This window comes from Numenius arquata, chromosome 5 (assembly GCF_964106895.1).
Source record: "Numenius arquata chromosome 5, bNumArq3.hap1.1, whole genome shotgun sequence".
Classification (NCBI taxonomy): domain Eukaryota; kingdom Metazoa; phylum Chordata; class Aves; order Charadriiformes; family Scolopacidae; genus Numenius; species Numenius arquata.
In genome coordinates this window covers 53,786,868-53,806,330 of record NC_133580.1, presented here as the reverse complement: position 1 = coordinate 53,806,330, position 19,463 = coordinate 53,786,868, and positions in this window count along the sequence as shown.

Sequence of the window (19,463 nt, the reverse complement as noted above, 5' to 3'; positions counted from 1 at the left end):
TCATTTTCATCAGGGATTATGGGTGAGTATGTGTCTTAGAGTATAAGCTACAGTCTTGTATCAAAAAATGCATCTGAAGAGTGGGATGTATCTCACTCAATTTTGAGATGTCTTTAAGTAGTCACTTTACAGGGGTAGGCATCCCCTCCAAAGGGAGCAGGACTGGTGTTCCTGACTGGCTGAGTCACAGACCTCCTGGGATCTGATGAAGGGGATATTCAGACCCCTTGGATACATCCAGGGAATGTCCTTGAGTGAAACATTGTTGGCTTTAGGTCAAAAAGTTGATTCAGTAGAAGTCTAAACTTCTGTCCTGATGGTGTTTAGGAAACATCCTGATTTACTTAATTTAAACAAAGGCAGATATCCGGTTAAAATCCCTGGAGCTGCAGCCAATAAGTGCCTTATTTCAGCACTGTGCTTGCAACAACGGCTACCCACCATAAAAACATGGTTCAGGGGAATAAAAGTATTAAGAAAATAAATGGATGTAATACTTGAATTAGATGCAGATTTGAAATATGTGAGGAAAGACGGAGCAAGTAGAAAGAGCTGACAAAGAATAAATAGACAGAACCTGGTGACAGCATTTTCAGTCCAGGCTGATGCATGGGGTATGTTTTTATCTTGTATATTTGATTTCTTCCATCCCACTGAGTAGGTGGTAAGAAAGGGATTTGCACTGCCAGCTGCCTTGGGAAGAATCTGTGAAACTGTGATGCCAGCATGGTGTAGAGAAAGCATGAGGTGCTGCAAAAGGAGCTGCAGGAGAAGACCTTGCTGTTTTCGGACATGGGCAGGTTAGGGACAGTGATGAGGTATATTTGAGACATGTTAATGCCTTCTTAACTTACTTCTGCAAATTTTCCATACCTGTTGGCCAGCCAGATACTTCAAAGTCTCCAGCACCACTATATAAGTATCTCACTAACATGAATGGATCTGTCAATATACATTACACCTCGAGTACTGTGTCCAGTTTTGGGCCCCCTACCACAAGAGGGACATTGAGGTGCTGGAGCGGGTCCAGAGAAGGGCAACGAAGCTGGTGAGGGGTCTGGAGCACAAGTCTTACGAGGAGAGGCTGAGGGAGCTGGGGTTGTTCAGTCTGGGGAAGAGGAGACTGAGGGGAGACCTTATTGTTCTGTACAAGTACCTGAAAGGAGGCTGTAGAGAGACGGGGGTCGGTCTCTTCTCCCAAGTCACAGATGATAGGACAAGGGGTAATGGCTTCAAGTTGCGCCAGGGGAAGTTCAGGTTGGATATTAGGAAACATTTCTTTACTGAAAGGGTTATCAGGCATTGGAATGGGCTGCCCAGGGAGGTGGTGGAGTCACCATCCCTGGAGGTATTTAAGAAACGTGTAGACATGGTTCTTCAGGGCATGCTCTAGTGTCCAAGATTACTGGTTTGTGGTGGGGTGCTGTGTGGGTGGGTGATGTTTTTTGGTTTGGTTGTTGTTGTTGTGTGTTCAGGTGGTGGGTGGTGGTTTTGTTTGTGGTTTTTTTTTTTGTTTTTTTTTTTTTTTACTGTTGGTTGGACTCGATGATCTCTGAGGTCCCTTCCAACCACTACGATTCTGATTCTGATTCTGATTATCATGGCTTTGGAAAGGCGGGGAGAGGTTAGTGCCATGCTCATACAGGAGATCTGGCATAAAACTCCAATCTCCCCAAGCCCATGTCCTAATGAAACAGGTACATAAAAGTGTAAAAAATTACGGTTGTAAAAGACCTTGAGAGGTTAATGAGTCCTTCCCCTAGCCCCTCCACTGCTTTATGAAAATAGTCTAGCTTGCCGCTCTCCTTTACATGGCTCTGGGTGAGAAAGGCAATGGGTGTTGACTTCTGCAGCCTGTCTTTCTGCATGCCAGGTATGCTCTGAAAACTGTGCCTGGGCATCTACCTACCTGTGAACTAACTATTTCTCTTCTTTAGCTGAGGTAAAGCAGAGCAACAAAGAAGACGCAACTGTGGTGGAGCTGGTGTTTTGTCACAGACTCATTGAGAGATTCCGGTGCTTCAAAAGGTCTTATGGCTTTAGGCCTGTTTTTTGGATGAAGACCATTTCAGACCATACCTTCCTTTAGCCTGGTGTTAACAGAGAGGGGAACATGCAATGGGACACGTCCTTCCTGCTTTCAGAAGTGTAACTGGTTTGGTAGTGGGGTAGGTGGAGGAGGGTGGTTTCTTGGTTTATTTTCTGTCTCTTTCTAGTGTCTGGGGTTTTCCAAGGCACTTTCCCAGTTCGGAAATCCTATGTGAAAAAACAGTCTGACTGCAGCCCAGAATCGCACCCTGTGTCGTTGCTGTTGTTGGGACTGAGGAGATCATCATAGAGTCAATGGGTCTGGACAGATGGCAGGATCAGACTTGGTGTCCCCTGCTTGGGTGCTTTGTAGTGACTCTAGCCTACTGCTAGACATGCTAGTCATGTTCTTTTCTTTGCTTTAGGGTAATGATACTCACTGGAGTCATCCTGGCTCTGAGGTTAGACTCATCTGGTATAAAAAGAGGCGAGTTCAGAACAGGCCACCCTCAGACTCTAAACAAGAATGCTGTCGCTCGGTTTATGAATTCAAGATGTCAGGTTTTACATCCCAAGATCTATTTTCTGCTATGGTTTCTATTCAAGAAGGGCTGTGCCTGTGTAATGAGTAGCAGCTGATGAGGTCTTACAGCTCAGCATTACGCAACTGAAATCAATAGCATGTATGCAGGAGCCCTTGGCATGGCACAGCGAGGAGTGCAACCTGGGGCCCGTCCCATTTCTGGGGCCTCCACATTGTCCCTGTGCCTGTCTGACATCTCTCATGTGTATGGACAGGGATGGTTTTTGCTGCCTTTTCTCCCAAACAGAAGACAAGCTGTGATGCCTGGTGCTCTTGATTTTCTTTCCAAAACCCCTAAAATCTATTGGTCAGGATGTCCCTTTAGGACAGAGCTGGGCTTTAGCTGTGACCATGCCTCATCCTCCAGGCAAGGTAAGTCTTGTGGATGCAGATAATATCTTTTAATAGATCTTTTATTTTGGTCTAATAAAAGATCTCACCTCTCCCCACATCTCATTCGTCTCATTCATGTCCTGAGGGTGCTGTGGGTACACAGCACCTAACTACCCCGACTGGGATCAAAAAGCCCAGACCCCACAGCAACCCTCCTTGGAGCCAACTCAATGTGGTCTCTCTCCATTGCCTTGATCTTCCTAATTCCCCCAAGAAAAGGGTGCCAGGGAGCTGATGAGTTGATCTAGGTAAACAATGGCATTTCAGGTTCCAAGAATGATAAATAAATTGGTTCAGGTCAAACCAAAGCAAATTATTTGCATTTTCTTGGCAAACGGGGGGGGAAAAAAAGGAAAAGACTCATGTAGGGTCAACCCCGAACAGCTTCTTCAGTCCAAACCCAAAATGTTTTATTGCATTTATTAACCTTTTCATTTAACCTTGTTTTCTTTTAGTTTATATTCGTTTGTAAAACAAAAAGGCTGTTTTGAGACATGAATGTGAAAATGTTGAAATGAAACATTTTGGTATTTCAGACAAAAACCAACCCATTTTGTTTAGAAGATGCTGAAACAATGTGTTTTGAAATTTTTCAGAATTCCCCTCCCACTCTTTTCTCTTTCTTTCCTTTTTTTTTTTATCCTCCCTTTGGCTGAAACTATCAGCTCAGATCACCCTGAATTTGCAAGGAATCACATCTTCCAAAATCTTTGATTTCTGGTATACTTGCTGTTAGTAAAAAAAAAAAAAAATCAAATAAAAACAAATTAAAAATGCCCTGTGGGACCTGTGAGAACCAGTTCTGGATGCTGCTGTGATATAGATGAGGGAGGGAAGAGCAGTTGGGTACCTCTGAGATGGACTTTCTGTTGGCCCAGGACATGGGCAGCAGATAGCCCTGCCTTTGAAACCTCTGTTGACACCATTACATCAAGATAGTCTTTCCCCTATTCAGGGAGGTGACTGCCAAATTGGTGTTGCCTTCCTCTCCCCCTCTTCAGCAGTCCAATCCTCCAGCAAACCTGGTGGGGAGGGCTATTCACTCACCATCTCAAGGAGAGGTGCTCCCCAGGAACATGGGAAGGGTGATGCAGTTGGTGTTTGTTGCCTGGTACCACTGAGAAGTTCTTGAAGAGTAGCAACTCCAGCAGTTTTTTTGGTGTGATGCATTTACACGCTGAATTTTGCTGGCCATTTGCAGAAGGCAGGGTCATTCCAGCAGAGCCTGCTGCTGCTTGGCAGAAGGTGCCATGTGGTTTGCAACCCGGCACAACATGCGCTTCGTCAGCACCAGCCATGGCCCCAGACATGGGTGGGAGGTATTTGTGTTTCAATATAAATTGCAAGAAGCATGCTGCTGGTGGCAGATATAGGACAAGTGAGGTTGTGATACTTATGTCTAACCCATTTCCACCAGCCTTGTTGCCCTCAGACCCTGTGGTGCAGTCTGCTTGGAGCTGACCCTGGCCATTTGGCCTCGCTGTGCGGCCAAATGCGTCTTTCGGGTAAAATGCTCTAGGATGTCACTCCCTTGGAAAGTGCAGTCCAGGATGTTCATGAGCATCACAGCACGCTTCACCGTGTATTCTGCCCTGAGGGGTGCAACCCTGGGTCATATGTCTCTAAATAGGGCAGCCTCTCCTGGCAACACCCAAAATGAAAAGAAAAGAAGAAGGAGGAGGAGAAGAAGAAGGAGCATGACCCTTGGTGAGATCACTGTCTCACATCATACAGGCTGTGCGAGACGAAAGCCAGCTTTGAAGATTACTGCTTTCACTCATATCCAGCTGCTGGTCAGACCTTTCTCTCTTTTCCTCTGTGCTGGTATTGCCCCTGCTCTGTTCTTGCCCACAAGCAGAATGACATGAAATATGAGAACAAGAATAATTTTTTAAAAAGATTTTTTTTTCTTTGAATAAAGCAACAAAGTATCCAACAAATTGGTTCTTTGAAACTGATGGGGTGGAAGGAGTCAACTGGAAATAATTTCTGCTATATAGCCTTAAGACCTTTTCCCTGGCAAACGAGTCATATATTTTCTTTCGCATTTATAAACACCAAGTTGCCTTTTTATTTCAGTAAGTTTGGGCAAGTCAGAACAGATTAGTCTGTGGGGCAAAGGGTGGTGGCAGTGGTGGGGGGGTATAAATGTAGTTGGCATTTTTTGACTCTGGTGTGAGAGAGAGCTCAGTGGATGCAGGATTGTGTGTGACAGGGAGGGATGAGGTTGTGTTGTGTGCGATGGTGCTGTGTGCCCCTCACACACGTGGAAAACCAAGATGTCTGTGGTCCTCGATGGCATGCAGGGAGACCCCAACCATCTGCAACTCCCCCAGGGAAATTTTGAGGCTGCATCCTTGTTGCTGCCAGATTTTCACTTTTGATCTCTGTATTCATAGACACAAGCATCTTTTGCCACAACAGCAGCAAAGTTCAGCTGCAAACTCTGATGCAGTCTTGTCATAGGGGTATTTCATAGAATCATAGAATCATCTAGGTTGGAAGGGACCTTCAAGATCATCTAGTCCAACCATCAATCTAACTCTGACAAAAAAAAATAAAAAAATCATCACTAAACCATGTCCCCCAGCACCATGTCAACCTGTCTTTTGAACACCTCCAGGGACGGTGCCTCGACCACTTCCCTGGGCAGCCCATTCCAATGCTTGATAACCCTTTCAGTGTAAAAATTCTTCCTAATATCCAATCTAAACCTCTCCTGGCGCAACTTGAGGCCATTTTCTATAGTCCTGTTGCCTGTGACTTGGGAGAAGAGACTGACCCCCACCTCTCTACAACCTCCTTGGTAGTTGTAGAGAGCAATAAGGTCCCCCCTCAGCCTCCTTTTCTCTAGGCTGAACAACCCCAGCTCCCTCAGCCTCTCCTCATAAGACTTGTGCTCCAGACCCCTCACCAGCTTCATTGCCCTTCTCTGGACCCGCTCCAGCACCTCAATGTCTTTTTTGTGTAAGGGGCCCAAAACTGGACTTGACTAGATTTGACTGCTGTGATGGCTGTAGGTGAGGACAGGGAATGGTATTTCATCCCTGAGAGCAGAGTTACAGCTCCACAGAAGCATTTAAGGGGCAGCAAGCGGGATGACGCATGGCTCATCCACAGCACAGGTGCTTCATGATCTGCCGGCCCTATGCATCCCACCTTCACCAGCAATTTGGACCTCTGAAACTCTGCCAGAGCCCTACCATCTCACCTTCTGCCAAAATTAAGTGACTCAACCAGGATCATGTAGGACATTTGTGGCAAGGGCATGAGCACAGAACCTTTCTCCTTCCCTCCCCTCCTTTCCTAACCATAGTACTAGTCCTTTTTCTTTACTCTTCTGATTCTCCCACAGAACAGTGGTGTACGCATACGCATGCAAGGGGTGTAGAACATGACCACAGGAGGATATTAGGAAGATATTTGGTTTCGGTAGCATTTTGCACCCACTTCGCACCATTTGGAATAACTGCATGCACTGCAGAGCAGTGGAGAAATAGGCTCCCTTACCGTGAGACTATTATATTACATATCCCATAAAACAAGCCCTTCATTTTGCTCATTAAAATCAGGCATGCTTGTTTGTTGGAGTTCAACTGTACAGTATTTCTTCTATTTGTGGGTTTAGCTATAAAACCAAAAGAAAACTTTTCTTACAGTTAATTTTTCCTTTTAATTGCTCGTAGTGGAGTCCTTCTGACTCCAGACCATTTCTGTAATTACTGGACCACATTCTTCCCCCCTGTACCTCTTTTATAGGGTAGGAGCACTATTTGCCTCCCCTGCATCCAGAATCCTTGTTGAGATGAAGCTGTAGAAATGTAACCACAATTTGAGGCTGTCAGCTCTTCATACTCATGTGTTTTTTATTTCTGTTGCCAAGTTGAAAACTACCTCTTTTTTTTTTTCTCAGAAATAAAATAAAATTTAAAAAAAAATCCAATCAAGCCAAGTTTCTTGCAATCTGTGTCTGTGGTGGAATGGAGAGTCTGTGCTCTTGTTGCACTGAGAGAATGGGTACTCTGAAGCAGTAGGGTGAGTCCTGCCTTGGCCACCGAGTTGCTGCTTGGCCTGTGGCTGGTCACAGCAGGCAGGGCTTCATGGCAGAGCAAAGTGATGCTCGGCACACCAGCCTTCCCAGGCAGGGCTGCTTCCCTGTCCTGCCTCAGGCCATAAACCCCAGCTGCACTGTCAAACCATCTGGGTAGTGTTTCACATTTCTTCATAGTTCAGTCACACCAACCTGGTTTTCAGGGTCAGTTGGAGGAGATGTCTTCTCCAGGGCAGGCAAAGGGCATTGCTGTCCTTCCAGTGACTTCATCTTTCCAAATACAATCTCAAGGCATGACTTCAAGACAGGATTAAGCCAACCCACGGGACCTGCAACCTAATTTTGATCAATCCAAACTGCACTGAACCAAATTCCCCTTGGTGTGGCTGAAGTTCAGTTACTGCTGCCAGCAAGGTGGCAGAGGACTCCCCAGGACCAATGAATTCCTGCCATGCCTTAGGTCAGCTGTGAGCAAGCATGACCAACAGTAATGTGTGTGAAATGAGTTGATGAGCCCAGGTCAGCTCCTACTTCTTCATTGATCTGCCCCTATAATTACTGGAAATGAGCAGGTTTGCCATGATGGCATAGCAGGTGGGACAACAGCAAAATGCCATGAGGACAGACTCTCGTGTTATGGCAGCATCTAGGGATGCCAGTCTGGCCCCCTGTGGGATTAAAACCTGAAGGAGCTGTGGACAGTATCTTTCCAAGAAAGCACAGCAAGCCTCCACGGGCATCTTACTGCAGAGAGGCAGTGGATGGGTCAGGCAGGTTACACCTGAGTGCTTCACACGTTTGCCCCAGACAGAAGCACCCTAGATGTGGCTGATCATGGTGAAAAGGGTGTGGTGGCCATGCTGGTTGGGTTGTAGGTAGGTGTCTCTGGTTGCCCTACAGTGGGGACCTGCATGGCTATGCAGGGACACTGCCTGGGTTGCACATTAGAGTCCTTGGGCAGCAGGGGCTGCAAAACCCAGCTCACACCCAGCTAGGGAGGGGATGCGATTCCTCTAGGGGTGCAACACCAGGAAAGGTCTCTGATGGTTCCCATTTTTCACCTTGGTTGGCTGCGTGTCTGGTCTCAGCTGTGGATCTCAAGCCTCTCTGCTTGTGCTTTTGCCATATGTCTCTGAACTTGCGACAGCTTGGTTTGTGCTCCAAGGTAATGCTTATTTACTGGCAGTATGTTCAGTAGTTGCTGGGGTAGGCAAGTTATTTACAGAGTTCCTATTTCCTAATAGTCTTATAATGCAGCCCACTGTTGACAGTTTGTTTGAAAAGTCACTTTTCGTATATAAACATGTTCCAGTCAGTTATTATTTGCTTTTCTAACTCCCGTTATCAATAGAATTTATTATTAACACCCCTCCCCACTTCATTAGAAAATGTTGTTCTGGAATATTTGTGTGTCTGCAAATGATAAATATTGAGATTTCTGCTTTTTATATTTGTGAAAGGGCAATTCATTTATTCAAGCACTCAACTTTTGACCTGATCTTTGGAGTAGTCACTTCTGCTGGTTGAATTATTCATCATGAATAAATTATGCCATGAATTTATCCCCCCCTGCCTTTTTTTTCCCCCTGTTTGTGAAGCATATGCTGAGTGATCCTGATTTCTGAGAACAGAACCATCATTTGCGAGAATTCGCTGAATAGTTGCATACCTGATGTTTTCCGCAGTGGCCGTGGTCTGGTTGCCTCCTTCCCTGGCTGCTCGCCTGGAGACAGCCCCATGTCTCGGTAGACCTGCAACGGAGGGAGAAGATTAAATCCCAGACCCTCTTCTTGGGTGGAATAAGACCACCCTACCTGCACACGTCTGATTGAAGGGGCTGGCATTGCAACCCACAGCTGGTGGAGTAGACGCCGCATCCCACCACTGCAGAGAGGAGTGTTAAACCTCCTTTGCCTGCAGCTGGCCTACCTCTGCATTTGGCCCATTGTGTATAATTTAAGTCCTAGGGATGGGGAAAAAAAGAAAAAGAGCACAAACCCCAAATATAAATCCGTTCTGCAGACAGCCACGCTTTCAAGCAAGGTCCTAAGGAATGTTTTTCGTCACTCCCAGTGAAACTCTAGGACTTTCATCTCTAAAGGCTTGCAGAGCTGCAGATGAAAGGATCCTGACTGGAAGCACTTGAAGCTCAGCTTTTGATCTCCGTGTTGCCTCCACGCTTGGCCGAGGAGCGCTGCTGTAGCTCGCATCTCTCTTCCGAAGCACAACAAGTGTTTTCTTTCCCTCTCCCTGTTTAATATTATCCCAGTTTACCCAAGGGATGGATGTTCCTATTTTCTGAGGGTCAAATATTATGACAGCTTTGGATATCAATGTTCTCGCAGTACCTCTGGCAGTTGTCTTCCAAAATAACTTCACTGGTCCTTTTTAAGCAACAAGCTTTCCCGGATGGTTCAGCTTTGATTCTCACTGGGTTTTGGGGAGGGTTTTTCTCTGAGGGGTGGGGAGAGGAGCTTTATTTATTTTTTTCAGAGAAAAAATCTGGCTGTAGCGAGGGAACTCTTAAATGAAACAGAGCACTGTGCCAACCCCTGTGGGAGACAAATGACCTGGGAGATGTAGAGCTTTCACTTACTGTTGGAAAAGCGAGGGTTGAGGATAAAAAAGTGAAGTTGCAAGGATCTGCAAGGAAAAATCTTATGTAGGTATGTAAGGTTTACTGCTGGGATTGGTCTGGCAAACAAGGGCTGTTCCCCATGTTAGAGGTCTCACAGGTAAAATTAGGGAGAGAGGAACTGATTTTCCGCTGTTGTATATGGTATCTTTCACTGCTACAGAAACTGAATGTAAAACGCTGCCATGCCAGGAATCTCTGCTCAGGGGTTGGTATTGATTTACACCCACTTAGCACTCAATTTGTGCTGGTTTAAATGTCTACGTAAGGCAGTGGCAAATCAAGATAATTTTGTGGTAGTCCTGAATCAAGTAATAGCACAATTAAGAGTAATGACCATGGAGGACTGGCTTTTTTTTTGTATGTGCACTTACTCTTCCTCCTCGGTGGAAAGGGAGTTACTGCGAGGAAGGACCAGTGGGTGCTCGGCGCTTGCTGGCACAGCGCATCATCTCCCCAGCACTGCAGTGCTCTCCCACCTCCAACAGCTGAACAGATTCGTCATCTCATGTTTTGCTGTGAATTAAATCCCTTTGTAAAACAGCATCTTGGATTCTCTGCCTGTAAAAACTATGACTCCAAAGCAACTTGATGCAGCAAGCTGGTTTAAATTAGAAGGAAAAGTATATTTTAAAAACATTTCAGCTAATGCATCCTAAAGCCTCCTGTAGAGGGAACAAGTAATATTTTCACACCTGCTGTGTTACTGAAGGGAAACTCCCAGGGATTGCTCTGATCAGCTGATGTTAATACACAGATTTTACCTGTGTTAATTAGGACTTTTGCCAATCTCTACTAATACATTATATGCATTTTTAAGCCCTGTTTAGTCAGACCCTATATCTCCAGTAGTGGAAGGGAGTAAAACTGATTATAGGTTGTCTAGGACACGAGAGAAAACACTGTAGTGCCGTGACATGAAACTCTGAACATATTTTGCAAAGTGGTTAAAGAAAAAACCAGGTAATTCCAATCTTGCGTTAGTTGTGCCACTTCTGGGACCATGCTGGGAGCACGTCTGCTAACTCTTCCAGGGCTCCCACTGCTGGACCATGGTCACAGGTTGTTTCTCCCTCCTGACTTTCCCCAGCTTTTTTCTTTATGTTCATGTTGAGGCTTCTTCCAGGCTTCCCTGAAGCCACTGCAAGGACCTCGGACATTCACCAATCTCCAGCAGAGCCAGTGAGTGAAATGCTGTAGAGTCAGCAAGGATGCACTGCTCCAGCCATGAGCACCTGGTGCAGGGTGCATGGAAAGGGCTGTGCCCATCCCATGTCTCCCATCTCACGCTGAACCCAAACTGTGGCTCATCTTTGGTTCTCCTCTTTGCTGCAGGTTCCTCAGCACAGCCTTGGGCAGCTCAGTTCTTCTCCCTCAGTTTCATGTGTACAGCAGTATCGTGCCTCCCTTGAGGGCTGTGAGGTTGCCCCAGGACCAGTTAGATGCTGCTGTTATGGCACACATGTAACTCCTTGCGCCCTCTGTGCCCTGAAGGCCTGGGATAGTTTTCCAGAGACAAAGTAGCATTCCAGAAATGAATCACATCTAGTGCTGTGGAGTTTTGCTTAGACTCCCCTTTCAGATTTATAAGCCTGACAAATATAATTTTTTTTTTTTTCACATCTTGCTGGCCATCTGCTGATCCTCTATAAATATAGCTAATTTAGTGCTTTGTCTTAAAAAGGAAGATGACACACATTTACACACACAACCCATAAGAGTGTGATGCCAATGAAAGATGTTAGGAAACATCATAGTTGGCCAGGACTCATAGATCACATAGAAGAGTAGTATGGCTAGATGTATGTGTGTTTAATTTATTCTTCCAGGGGCTGAGCAGCCTTCCAAGACAGTCCATCTCACCCTTCAAAGGCCACGCTGGTGACATTGCTTAGGTGTCTCTCCTGGTGGGATTCAGAACCTCTTACTGAGAGCGGTTTCACCCAATCCAGCTTTCACCTTTCCAATGGGACAGAGAGGCTTCATGTGACTGGAGGTCTGCACCCCAGATCAAAAAAAAAGAAGGAAGGAAGGAAGGAAGGAAGGAAGGAAGGAAGGAAGGAAGGAAGGAAGGAAGGAAAACCCTCAGCAGGTAAATGGTGTGAGCTCTGTGAAACAGGACAAGAATATATTACATATGTTTTCCTGGAGGTTGCTACATGTTTTTATCAATTAGTATGCGCACAGGAGATGTCTCATCTCTGCAGACATGAACATTCAAACATGCTAGGTTTTAAAATGGCCCATAAGCTATAAACAGCCCCGTAACCATGCAGATAGGCCCATATCCCTGCTTCTCCTAACCCCAAGCTCCCAGCAGAGTGCATTATTCCTGGGTAGGATGGGAGCCCTTAGCATAGTGATGTGTATACCTTTCAGATGCTTCACAACTAGGAACTGTAATTTTTGCATATAAACATCTCCTCTACTTCTGGCCATTGGACCTTTGAATGCATTTTCTCTTGTATTTTGAAATACAGGGAGTTCCTGGCATTTTATTTTCCCTCCCTGCCTTGTGAATCAACTTGTTGGTTTCCGGGGAGTCCCTGCAGGCAGACACAGGGGGTCATCTCCTCAGGGTGTGAAGATGTGGCCTTTGGCTGGTTTTATGTGGGAGCTCTGGGAAGCTATGGCCAGACCCTGCCGGAAGATGGGAAAGACAGGGCAAGTTTTTCTCTGAGGAGCTGGGGCTGTGAACGTGCTTGATGGCACTGGGTGGGAATGTTTTGAGGCAGCTCCTCTCCCCAGGACTTGCCTGAGCCAAGTGGGCTGGGTGAGAGCTTTCTCCTCTGAGGCCAGTAAGGAAAAAATCTTCCATTGCTGCAAAGCAGACTCAGGAGAGCGGCTCCTCAGCTGCTCCTCCATCCCAGGACTGGGAGCCTGTGCAGCTCTTTCATGCCTCCATGTGAAGGTCAACACCAGTGTCCCTGACCGGGGAGGATCCCTTACCCTGGACCTGCCCTCTCCCCTCGCCTGCCCTCTCTGCTTAGGCCCCTAAAGTGCGCCAGTGGCTGGGCAGATGCTTATGGCTCCTACAGCGCTCTGCAGCATCCCGAAACCCCGCAGGCAGGGCCCCGTGTGCCTGTGGAGGGGGAGACGTGGCCCATTGTGCATTGACAAGGACTGGAAGACAGTAAACAAATAAATCAAAAATAATTGAAATGACACCATGGGAAATAACTCCCTGGGGCTTGCAAGCAGACAACTTCTTCCCAAGGAAAGTTACTGGGGATGCTGCCTTGGAGATGTCAATGTAATGAAAACAAAAACAAAACCCACCCCAAACCAGGGAGGGTTTTACTTTTACTAACGGGTCCCTTTTAAGTGTAGGATATTGACATTGTGCTTGAATGGGGACACCGTAGGAGCCCAAACTTGCCATACATGTATTTCCAAACCTACCACCTTCTGTAGAAACATCAAGGGAATACATTTCAATGGAAATAAATTCAGCTAACGCCTATTGATGCAAATGGGTAATTTCAAGTGCATTAAAGAATGCGGCCAGAGACGCTTCGGCAAACAATCCAGATCATGTCTTAATTAAAGTATTTTCTTTCTTTCTTCTTTCTTTTTTCTTTCTTCCTTTTTTCCTCCTCCATTTGTGGGCACAATAGCAAAGAATTCTCTCAGTCCCTGAGAAGACAAAAATACACCTAAAAACCAAGGCCATCTAAAAACATGTGCTTTGATAAACATATATGGACATGCATTTAATTGTGCCCGTGCACTTTCACTCTGCAAAGGTGACAGCTGAGCCAATCAGCTAACTAATTAACATACACTGCAAACGAGATTCCTCTTTTCTCAGGACCAGGACAGATGGCCTATGCCACTCAGCCAGCTTCCTGCACCTAATCCCCTGCTCCTATTTGCTCCAGTGGCTGCAGATATTTGCATTCACTCAACAATAACCCATTGAAACAAATCACTCCCTTTTTTCTTGCCACCTCCAAGAAAGTACTACAGGCCACTGCCAATGTGGAAATGCAGCCACAAAGGAACCAATTATTATTTACAGAAAAATATCAGAAAAAGGAAAAAACAAGATTGCTGCTAAAAATAAAACAAAGCCCTTAAAAAAAGGGGGGGGGGGAAGAAATAAAACGACATCTCTAAAAGGGTTTAGTTCATAAGGGCTGCATTCAGCTGCAGGTTTTCATATTTTTTTTTGCCTGCTCCTGTGACTGTTGAATCTGATAGTGTGCTTTGCTTGTTAACAAGTTTTATGCTTTATTTTTGACAATTGTTTTATGCCTTGGCCAACAATACAGATTCAGATTTGTTTTCTAACAGTCCCTTTCCAATGGCTTACCCATTGCCAAGAATAAAAATGGTTGTAAAGCAAGATTTATTTTCAACAATATTTTTTATCTAAACACATCCCTAGATGCTCCATGGAGAAATCCAGGGTGCAACTGGGGGCAGCCTGAGGCTGCATTTTTTATGTTGGAAGAGGCTGGTGCTGTAACATCCCCAGCTGCTTCCCACCAGCTGTTGTTGACTCCAAGGGGTCCAGGCTGGGCTCTCAGGAGTGGTTTGTAGGGATGTATAGCCCTGAGAATGGGATAATGCAGGTGCCTTTGCCCATGCTGATGGTATGGACACCCATCTCTGATCTGTCCTGCAGCCCAGTGTTGCAAAGGTCTTCCCTGGTTTCTCAGAATTCAGGCTGCGATGGTGGGAGGTTTTTTTGATGCCATGGAAAGAGAGGTTTTAAAAATACTGTTGCCTGTACTGTGATGCTCTGCAGTGTGTTTGCCAAGACACAGAATCTTTGCCATGACTGTGAGCAGGGTCCTCATCCAAGCACTGGAAGGAGGCAGGTCCCAGAGCCCTTTGGCAGTGCGGAGCAAGGAGGGGGCAGCCATGGGGAGGAAAAAGGTAAAACCCACTGGGGGTCTGGGAGATCAAAGAGAAAATCTTTTGGAAAAAATCCTCTAGACTTCGTTGATACAGTCTAAGGAAAAGGTGGGTCCATAAGGGTTTGTTACAGCTTGGGTCCAAACCAAGATTACAACAAATGAATGTAGGACTGGTAGGTCCCAACAACATGGCTGTAACCTGTCTCAGTGTTAGTAAAAAACATTACTAGCTGCTTGGATCAGGTATGAAAAGATTGCTTTGCTTTTTTCAAAATATCTGACATATAAAATACTTCTCTGTGTGCATCATTTTTGGTATAACTTTAATCAGCTCCATCACATTTATGCTGTACTTTAGTTCAGATGAGATGATCCCAGCCACTGATTCAAATGTTGACTGGAGTGACCATGTAACTGAGTCTTCTTTTCTGGGTTGTGAGAAATGGCTAGATATTAAAAAGTCTACTCTTGAGGGTGGCACAGTTGGTTACTTGGCTTCGTGTTTCACTATTGGTGCCTTGGGTCAACCTTTCTGGGAAAGGAACTAGCTTTCCAATGGCCATCTGTCCTCATACACTGGTTTACATAGAGGTATCTCAATCCATGATGGATTAATACCAGCATTAAAATAGTAAGTAGTAGTCATACTCAAGAAGGAGCACTCAGTGACAAACTGAACAGTCTCCTCTCCCTCTTCCTGAGCCGTTTCAGTAGAAACACTTGCACTGGTTCTGGGGGATTACAAAACTCAGAACCTACTAAATCCACAGGAAAATAATATTTCAGATGCAATTCCAGACCAAGGACTGGCAGGGAAACTCCCCAGCAAATAATTCCAGATCCATCAAAAGAATTGTAAGCATGAAAGTTTCCTTTTAGCTTCAGAAAATCCTTACATATGCTGTGTGTCCAGACAGTCAAGTACTTCTCTGGTGAAACAAGGATTTGCACAGATGTGTGCAGCCTGTCCTTGTGGGCAGGTAGGTCCAGAGACCAAGGCAACCTTGCCCCCTCAAAGGTGCACCAGGAGTGCCTTTGTAACAGAAAGCAGATCTTCCCAGAGATCCAAAACCCCAGATACTTTTACTTGTTTTCCCAAGATTACATTTTCTCTCTGTCTGTTGCCAGATTCTCATGGAGACGCCAAAGTAGCATAGGAGAGACTCTTCTCCATATATCTGTAGTTCAACCAGAGTGATGACAAGCAGCCAACTAACATCTGAGTGGGCTGGGATGAAACTCCCTGCTTGGCTGCGCAGCCTTTCTCCTTTCACAGCAACAGCCACCCTACAGGGTCCTCATTTGACCTGCAACTCCGCAACCTCAATCCTCAAAGGTTGGGTGGTGTAACTAAAACCACCAGAAAACAAGAACGCAATTTTGTATGCGGCATCTCAGCCTGCAAGTTGATTTGGCCACTCCTAATACCTTCTCCACATTCATCCAGCACAGGAATGGTTACAGAAACGTTACTAAGAAGCCCATTTCTTCTTTCAGGGATGGTGGGCCCACTTGCTGTTCCTTCTTATCTTTTCACCAGATCCAGCCCCTTCACAGAGGCAGGAATCTGTCCCTGCCTTTTTCCCCTGGAGCAGTCTCCTCCTCTGGGCATCGAAATGAATATGCAAGGTGGAAAGATTGCCTGGTAAAGAGCTGTGCTCTCCTTTGCATCTTAAATGACCTCTGATCTCTCTGCAAAAATAACTTCTCAGAGGAACACAGAAATTCACTAGCTAGTTTGCATGCAATTAAAAGAAACCCAACAACAACAACAACCAAATCCCCCGTATTTTCGAGACAAAGTTATTTTTCATAGCAGAGCCTTAAAAGTCCTTATAAATGTAAGATGCCAGTGGTTTCTCATGCAAACAAAAGATCCTGGGGCTTAGCTCTCTGCTGAGAGCGGAGGAAGCGCCAGGGTAGGAATGAGGGAACATTCAAACGGGCTCCTCTCTGACAGCTTTATAGCCCAGATACAATGGGCAGAGCCTCTATACTGATGAGTCTAATTTAGGCAGCTCTGGCACCCGCCCCCCATGGCTCTACTGCACATTAGTGCTGTCTTCTTCAATTCTTCTCCCCGGCCCTAGCGAACAAATCGGCGTATCAGTCACAGCAGCCCCATGCACCAGGGCCCCGCACACCTTTGTGATACTCCCTGCAGAAAAAGCTGCTGTTTAGCAAAACAAAAGGAGTCTTATAATCTACTTATTGTGCCTCATTAGGATTGCGGGCGCCCGCTTCTAATGGGAAAGTTATAGGATCAAGCGGCCAGTGCACTTCAAGGTTACCATTCGGCGTAATAAAGACATTTTTTTCCCCGTTCATGTCCAAGCATGACAAGGCACAGCGGCTCGCTCCCAAGAAGCCGCTTGACATCTTCATTGTTCTACCTTCGCCGCTAAACGTTTTTTGCACCGTTTCTTGGGGTGGGGATCACGAACCCAAGTGTGGCTTCTCCAGGGAGAGAGGTGTTTTGATTTGGTTTTCATTCTGCAGGCTCCCAGCTGCAGAAGCGAGCCCTCCTGGGTAAGATCTCTGCACGTTTTCAAAGGAGGGTCCTGGGCAGATGTTATCAGAGATAGTTTATATAAATCTGAGCTTAAGTTAATTCAGAAAATATGTAGTTTCTGCAGCAGCTGTGAACCACACAATGTTATCCTGCTCCTGATATGCGGGCGCTTAGATAACATGACAGTCCCTAGGTGATAGGGTCGTAGCAACCTTTGATGCTGAAACACATGCAAATTCCCTTTAGAGTTGGAAATGCAGTGCTTCTGGGAGCTGTTTAAAGAAGACATTGTTCAGATAGTGTTTCTCACTGAAGCTGCGCTTTCTTATTTCCAAAGGAGAGGACTCAGCTCTGTTGGATATTACAGAAGTCCCTTAGAAACATTTGAAAGATAGATTGAAAATAACCATTATAGCTTAGTTTAAATGGATTTATGGAACATAAACTAAACAAAACAAAAACTTGGCTTGTTTAAGGAACTGTAGAGTCAAAGATCTGATGTGTTCAGTAAATACAGCAGCCAGAGTCATGTTGCAGAAAACATTTGCAAAATACTGAGCATTTGAGTTTTACTTCATATGTAGTTTTACTCTAATGGACCATATTATGTCATCAGTCTCGAAGTGAGAGTCCTTGATGAAGTCTTCAGGGAAAGGGCTTAAAAAAACAGTGACACGGTAAGGACACAAGGATTTCAAAGCCCTTCAACCTAAAAAGGCCTCAGTATCAAGCACTTTATTTAGGCAAAACACAAACTTTTTCAGCATTAGAACTCAGACTAATCACACAGATTGTTTCTACCAACATTTAAAAGCAGATCTCCCTTGTAGGAAGCCCATCTTTTATTCAATGGTTCATAACAATAATGCATTTCAATTCACTATCAGTGTCGAGGACTATCACACCCCCGGGGAAACTGGGGAGGGAATTTTGGGAGGTGCAAGGTCATTCCCTGCTTCACCAGATAAACCTCACCCTTCCAAACTGCCCTAATCTTTCCCTGATATCCCAATGCTTACAGATAATCACTGAGGCCTCTTTAAGACAATGAAGGGTCAACATTTGGTCTGCTTGAAGATATATTCAAGTTTATAACCTCATCTGTAGAGGAACTATTTCCAGGGTGGTAAAATAAAACAAAGTATTAGGCCATGATATTAATATTATGCCATTGATATTGCCATTGTGGTAATACTGAAGCGGATTTCACTTTTTTTTTTCCATACCTCTCCAAAGCACCCCTTGCATACATAGTCACTGGAAGAAGGTGTGCTCTCCAGTAAGCCTAATTTCAAATGCAGGCAGTGCTTACATGCACAAAGTGCATCAAGCCTTAGAACAAAATACTCTAGCCAGCAGATACGGCCTTCCCAGGAATGCAAGGAGGAACGAAGTGCAGTCGCTGTTTTTTGGAAGCATTTTCTGAAACAGCCCAGCTGTGAGAGCAATAGCTGGTGAGGAACTGCCAGGGAGTGTAACCTGGGAAAATACTGCCCTTTCGGACAAGGCAGATGTATTTTGCAGGGCTTGAGGCAATGACAAGTCTTGGGATGTTGTAGCTAATGTTTCACCCAGTAGCCTGCAAGGAGACCAAATTTCTTGGAAATAAAACATTTCTCATGGGTGTCTAATAAACAAGTTATTCTGGCCACATTCCTTGAGTCATCCCTTTCTAGGAAAGCAAATACATGATGAATCCCAACCAAAAATGAAGCCAGGCTCCCCTGGCACTGAAAGAGTGATGCACGGGCTGAACCTGGAGTTATGCCATTTTCCTTAATCTGTTAGTAGGGAGGTAACAAATATCCAGTTTCTCTCGTGTATCAGCAGCTTTGAGGCCTCTTTGTAAGCAGAGCTAAAGTCAAGTGCATCTGTAATGCCTGTTATTGTGGCAGACACCACAGAGAGAGCATTAGGAGCTCCTTCCTCACCCAGGGAACACAAACCAGGGTGTGTTTATAGCCCAATAATTGCTTGTTTGTGTAAAGTAATGATATCCCTGTTTGGCTTTTAGGCCAATTAGTAGAATAAAGGTGGTAAAAACACTAACATAATTAGTCTAATGCTATAAAACACTGACACGAAGTGTAAAATCTCTAGCCTTTTTGACACTCTGGTTTTATAGTGCTATATAAGGAGGGCAGTAACATTTGGATGTGGAGGAGTTCCTCTGCTTTTGTAGCTGACTTTGAATGCCCCTGCATGATCAGATGTAGTTGGATCGTCTGGGGTGGCCGACTGCAGTCTCATATTAAAAGAAAGTTGCCTCTGCTAATTATTACTTGCACTGCTTTTTCCCTTTGCTAATTAAGAGTGGCAGAGAGATTTGATTATCATTTTCTTTCCCTAGTGGTTAAAAAAAAAAGACAAAACTGAACCCCAACCCACCCCAGACC